The sequence below is a fragment of the Elephas maximus genome, chromosome 8, assembly GCF_024166365.1.
Source record: "Elephas maximus indicus isolate mEleMax1 chromosome 8, mEleMax1 primary haplotype, whole genome shotgun sequence".
NCBI classification, from domain to species: domain Eukaryota; kingdom Metazoa; phylum Chordata; class Mammalia; order Proboscidea; family Elephantidae; genus Elephas; species Elephas maximus.
Genome location: NC_064826.1, coordinates 18,938,102 through 18,944,960, shown reverse-complemented (window position 1 = coordinate 18,944,960; position 6,859 = coordinate 18,938,102). Strand labels below are relative to the sequence as shown.

Sequence of the window (6,859 nt, the reverse complement as noted above, 5' to 3'; positions counted from 1 at the left end):
TTGTGCCCGGCGGTACATACTGCACGAACATGAACTTTTTCAGCCTCGGGGTTTGTAGGGAAGCTGCTGTACCGTTGACAGAGTGTGCTGCCACAAGGCAGGGGCCTTTACGGCTGTTTGAAACCGAAGAAAAACGAGCGCGTGCCGCAAACGACTGTTTTTACAGAGTATTGTCTCAGCTGTCTGAGTTTTTGTAGGAAAAACAGACATTTTGAAAATTTTTATTTGTTACACATATGCACCAATAGACCCTGGTGGGGACTCTGGGCTATAATTAGTGGGACGTCCTATGTACCACTAAACACCTTATAGGAAGGGCAAGAAAAACAAATCCATACTACCCACTGAAAATTCAGACACACTCAATGATTCCGCATGCTTCTGTTAATGAAAACACATGGTAGAAACAAAAAATTCAAAGCAGGGAATAATTGGGTCACCCAAGGGATAAATTTCTAATGAATTCTTGAGGAGAACACTTTCTTCTTAAAAAAAAAAAAAAAATTGAGATTCAATAACAGGAATGTCAGCAACAATTCTGAACCCGAGAAAGGTGAGAGGATGTATTTTCAAACCCGTTTATTAATTTTCTAGTTCCAAGAAGCTAGATTTGGGCTCCATTCTGATGTACGCTTTCCCCGTTTAAATTTTTTAAAATTACAGTCTCGGTTCCATCGGTCTTTCCATTTTGACTGGTCGTTTCCCAACTGCCCTACTTTGAAGCTTTCCAAAGCCAAGCAGAGGTCCAGTCTGGACAAAGCAGACCATTAATGAATTTTTAATGGCTGAGTCTGCATTCTTGCATGACCTGGGTTTGGACATAAATCCTAAGGCTTCTCACTCTGACAATTACGGAGCTGCTAGCCATCAGATTTTTTTAAGTGAAAAAAATTATAAAAGAAGAATTGTATAATTTTTGCCTCACAGAATAAGTTATGTACATGGACCAAACTGAAAAACCAAACCCACTGCCATCAAGTTGATTCCAACTCATAGCGGCCCTAAAGGACAAAGTAGAACTGCCTCATAGGGTTCCCAAGGCTGAAAATCTTTACGGAAGCAGGCTGCCACATCTTTCTCCCAAAGAATGTCTGGTGGGTTTGACCCACTGACCTTTAGGTTGGCAACCGAGTGCTTTAACTACCGCACCACCCATGGTATTTTAGGAAACATACAAACCCAGAGGCTTCTCCTCTCCTAGACCATCCCATTTGTTTAACAGAGACCAAAAGAAAATTCACATCATTTACTACAAAAAAAACCCAAAAACCAAACCCACGGCCGTTGGGTCAATTCCGGCTCATAGCGACCCCATAGGACAGAGTAGAACTGCCCCATAGAGTTTCCAAGGAGTGCCTGGCAGATTTGAACTGCCAGCCTCACGGTTAGCAGCCATAGCTCTTAACCACCACGCCACCAGGGTTTCCATTATTTACTACAGGTCGCCAGAAGTCACCGTCATATACTTACTTGCACAATTAATAGCAAGTACTTAATAAGGCAGATAGAGGATATGTATTGAACGCTGCCTAGTTCTGATTTACATTTTTTTTTTAGTCAAACTCATTATAATTTACAATTTCTAAGAGGAAAAGTCAGCTTATATAATGGTACTGAATACTCTATCACTGGTTTTCAGTTATGAGAAGCAAATAAACTTTGAGAAAAAATGGGACAAAATACAAATAATACAGTTTCAGTTTACAAAGTAATGCATGAATTGCCACGCATTCCATTAAATAAGAAAGGAGACATGTTTAAGGGATAGGTAACAAACCAAAGAGTGTGTGTGTGTGTGTGTATGTATATATGTGTGTGAGAAGAGAGTGAGAGAGAGAGAGACAAAAAGAAAGAGAAAGAGACAGAGACAGAGAGAAGATTCTGGAGTAAGGAATGAAACAGAGAACTTCAGGAATGTTTTAAAAAATATATACTTTGAATCCTTGAAAGCCCCAGGATTTAGATGTTGTCCTACACCAGTGTGGAGTACACACTATGTAAGATCAGTCCTGAACACTGATGTCAAAGATAAACATTAAAATATCTAAGTTGTCTTCAGGAAGGACAGTTATTGGCAAAAGGCATGTATTACATGACTTAAGCCCAGGCTGATACGGTCATGTGGAAGCATGGATAGAGAAACTATCCTCGAATAGCTGCTTGAGGTCTAAATCAACACAAGACCATAATACCCTCATTCTCCCTGGCCCCACAGCCATTTATTTGGTGATGACCACAGAGAGCAGAATGAGTCAGTCACCCAACTTACATGCACTAAGTATCTACTGTGTGAAGAGGAATGGATGCCTTTGATTTATGGTGTTGATGAGGAATACCGAATACACCATGGACTGCCAGAAGAACAAACAAACCTGTCTTGGAAGAAGTACAGCCAGAATGCCCCTTAGAAGAGGGGACAGTGAGACTCCATCTCACATAATTTGGACATGTTATCTGGAGGGACCAGCCTCTGGAGAAGGATATCGTGCTCGGTAAAGCAGAGGGTCAGCAAAAAAGACCTTCAACAAAATGGATGGACACAGTGGCTTCAACAATGGGCTCAAATATAGGAACAATTGTTAAGGATGGCGCAGGATTGGGCAATGTTTTGTTCTGTTGTACACAGAGTTGCTATGAGGTGGAACCGTCTCGATGGCACCAAACAACAATAACAACAACATGTGACAGGTGGTGGGTCAGCGGTGGAATCCTCACCTTCCATGTGGGAGACCTGGGATCGGTTCCTAGCCAACGCACCTCATATGCAGCCACCACCCATCTGTCAGTGGAGGCTTGCATGTTGCTATGATGTCAAACAGGTTTCGGTGGAGCTTCTAGACTAAAAAGAACTAGGAAGAAAGGCCTGGCAATCTACGTCTGAAAACCAGCCAGTGAAAGCCCAATGGACCACAACAGTGGACCCACAACTGATTATAAGGATAGTGTAGCACTGGGCAGTGTTTCCTTCTGTTGTGCATGAAGTCACCATGATTCAGGGGTTGACTGCCAGGTACTGCATTTGGTAGATGCTGGGGTACAGCGGTGAACCCAACAGAAGAAAGTGTTTGCCCTCATGGAGCTTACAGTGTAGCAGGGGAAGAGTGGTGGGTAGCAGAGAGTGTCTCAGTATAGGTACAGCAGAGTGGCAAAGAGTACTGGCTTGGAGTCATTCAGATGACATTTAAATCTCTGCTCTGCTACTTACTTTGGAAAAGTTACTTAAGTCCCTAATCATTGCTTTCCTAATATGAAAAAATGGGCTGATAACACACGCCTCCTTGGGCTGTTGAGAAAACTCCTGAGATCAATGCTTGTAAACCACTTAAAACAGTACCTGGCACACAAAAGTCCCAATAAAAGGCAGTTATGATGGGTAGTCCCCTGAAGAGCCAGGGGATATATACAGAGAAATTTCTATCTTCTTCCCCAGAATACACCCTCATCTGTCATACAGGGAGCTAAACCAATCACCACTTCACCACATTACTGCATGACCTTGGGCAAACCAGAGGGCCACGGGGTCACTAGTCTTTAAAGGAAAGTCCAGTCACTAAAAATAGACCCCAACAGGAGGCCACAGTATTGCTGTCATGGGAACGTTTTCTGTTTTTCAAGGAGGTAACAAGCAAGTATTATTAGGTGGCATCTTGAAAAACAACTTCTCAGCATTTCCTCTTTTAAAACAAGCCCTGCCAAAAGCACCACTACCATTACGAATGTTCTGGATGACAGCTCCGAGGGGGAGATGAAGGCTATGTTCAGGACACAGTAAGGTGAGAAGTAGTTACATGGAGCGGTGAGGAGCACAACCTTTGGGGGCGGGCTGCCTGGGTCCCAAGTGTGGTTCTATCACTCACTGGCTGTGCAGAAATGGTCACACTGCTTGCTGGGACTCAGTGTTTAAAATCTGCAAAATGGGGATAATATTAGTCCCACCTCATCAGGTTGCTGTAAGGGCTGAAAATCACCAACACCAGTAAAGCACTTAGAAGAGTACCTGACACAAAGAAAATATTCCATGAAGTTAGCAATAATTACGCACGGGAAACCCAGTGTGATGGTTAGTATCACAGGCCAAGTTTGCCAGGCTACGGTGCCCAGCTGTTTGCTCCAACACTCGTCTAGTGTTGCTGTGAAGGTATTTCCTAGATAGGCTTATCAACACTTAGAATCAGTAGATCCTAAGGAAAGGAGATTACCCTTGATAACGTGGGTGGGCCTCATCTAAGCAACCTGCTCAAGGCCTTAAGAGCAAAAACAGGCTTCCTGCCTCACTTTCTAGCCCGCTGCCTGACCTATGGATTTTTTATAACCACAACTGTGTGAGCCAATTCCTTAAAATCAGTCAGCGTCGCTCTACACACACACACCCCCACGCATGCACGCATGCACACACACACACACCCATATTGGTTCTGGTTCTGTTTCTGTTTCTCTGGAGAACCCTGACTAATAAGCCTGGTAACTTTATTACTCTGCTAATAAAAGCTTTAAGGAGCCCTGGTGGTGCAATGGTTAAGTGCTCTGCTGCCAACTAAAAGGTTGGTGGTTCAAACCCACCCACTGCTCCATGGGAGAAAGACCTTGAGGTCTGTTCCTGTAGAGATTATAGCCTAGGAAACCCTATGGAGCACTTCTACTCTGTCCTGTATGGCTGCTGTAAGTTGGCTTCAACTCACCGGCACACAACAACAATAAAAGCTTTACAGCCAAATAGCAAGTAAGCAACTGAACTACACCACTACCGAGTTCTCCCCTTGGTAATCATAAACCTTCTGTATCATACTGGGCAAACCATGTCCCTCCTATAATCCATCTTCCTTGTCTGTACAATGAGTGATATTCAATATACACCAAGAATGTCCAGAAAGGCCTAAGGCAGCTTTTTTTTTTTTTCCCCTTTTTCTGTCTAATATCAACAACAGCTGAACAATTTAAATTTCTGTATCTTCCTATCCTTTCAAAAGAGGTGGTGCTTAGCTGGTTCTTCACAGGTGAACTCTAAGTCTGTAGAAAACTAAGGCTGTTACAGAAGATGGCATGTGGACAGCGAGATGGACCGGGAGAATGCATTCCAATCCACAGAAAGATATGCCTTTAGAACAAGGGTCTCAAACGCAGGGCCTCCAGGAGCCAGGCAGGTAACATCAATGAGTGGAGCAAACAGGATGAGGTTATATAAAGCGGAGAGTGCCTGCCTCATCTAGAAGAGCTGCTCCCAGATTTGCCTGCAGGGCTCCAAGCCCAGTGGTTTTCTGCTCATGGCACGCAGTATGGCTCCGTGAGGGCAGCATCAGCTTCAAGCCAGGCCCAAGGGGCCCCGCCTCCCGACTCCACCACTTGTTAGCAGCGTGGCCTGGAACCAGTTACTCACACTCTCCAGGCCTCTGTTTTGTTTGAAAACTTAGGTGCTACTGCTCACACTGCAGAATTATCCTGAGTACTGAAGGGAAAAGTGCCTGTACGGTGAGAGTTGTTAAATACGTGTTAGTTTCCTTCTTCGTTTTTATTAACGATCACCTATATAGGACTTATTATGTGCGAGGCACTGTTCTAAGAGCTTTATAACTCATTTATTCATCACAACAACCTATGATGGAGGTACTCATCTTACAGATGAAGAAACTGAAGCTGAAGCACCGGATGGGTAAGTAAGTTGTTCACGGACACAGGACAGAGAATACTAGAAGATTGCCAAAGAAATAGAAAACATCGAGACTCATTATTAGAGGCTACAATAGATTCATCTTCCTGAAGCTACCACAAGCCTCTTTTTCCATTCTTTCTACCTAGAACTTCTTGCCAGTGTAGGTTATGCTTGCTGCCTGTGTTTACTGACCATCCATCATTCCTCAGTTGCTTGCAAGCTCCGTTCCACCTCCATCACTCCGAGGAACTGCTTTCTTAGAGGCAATGAGTCTGGGCTTATGAAGCCCAAGGCCTTCTCAGCAGTCCTTACCCTCCTTCTTCTGCACTGACCTCCACTGGCCTTCCAGGACTCTGACCTTTCCTGTTCTTTTCCCATTTTCCTCTTTGAAAACTCCTCCTTGGTCTCCTCCCACCTTGGTCGTCTCAAAGGCTCAGTCCGAAGTGCCGTTCATTCCTTCCCCTGCCTCTCTTGCTCCTCCTATTCCCTCTCTTCTTTGTCCTCTCCCTAATACCACCCACACAGTCTTAGACATCACTCATCTTCAACGCATGTCTCAGCACCCACCCTCTGTACGTCCTCATCGACTGGTGGCCAACCCCTACACTATCTCTCTCTGCCTCAAGTCCTGCCAACAACCTTGGTGACTTCAACCTCCATACAGAAAATCCATCCAACGCCTGGTCTCTTGGTTCCTTAACCTCCTCACCCACAATAACCAGCCCCTCCTCTGTTTTTTTTTTTTTTTCCTCTGTACTCTCCTCAAACAGCCGGGTGACCCTGTTCTTCTACTGTCACTTGAACTGCTTCATTTCTGAAATAAATTATGACATCCCTCTCTCTTTGACCACAACCTCCAATCCTTCAGCTCCCTTAACCAATTACTTAGGATACCAGTTCTCTTACCCCAACATAACCAAACCTAATAATCCTAAACTTCAAATCTGATTCTCCTTCTACGTACCCTGGTTAAGTACCAACAACAACCCAGCAATCAGAAACCTGTATGTTAACTTTTATTCTTCCCTCCCTCTCATTTTCCATATCCAACATATCACCAAATTCTAACATGTTGACCATTCTTAAACATCAGCCATGCTTCGGTATTGTCCATCCAAATCACCATTATCTCTCACCCAGACTTTAAAAACGTTCTCCTAGCCAGTTTTCCTGCTTCCCTAAAATCTGTCTCCGACAGGCAGAATAATCTTT

General features: G+C 44.1%; 1 long non-coding RNA gene across 1 annotated transcript in view; it reads right to left on the bottom strand.

Annotated features, from left to right (window-relative positions):
* The window catches only part of LOC126081414 (uncharacterized), a 177,342-nt gene that overhangs the window by 60,669 nt on the left and 109,814 nt on the right, over nucleotides 1-6,859 (bottom strand). The window lies entirely within an intron of this gene.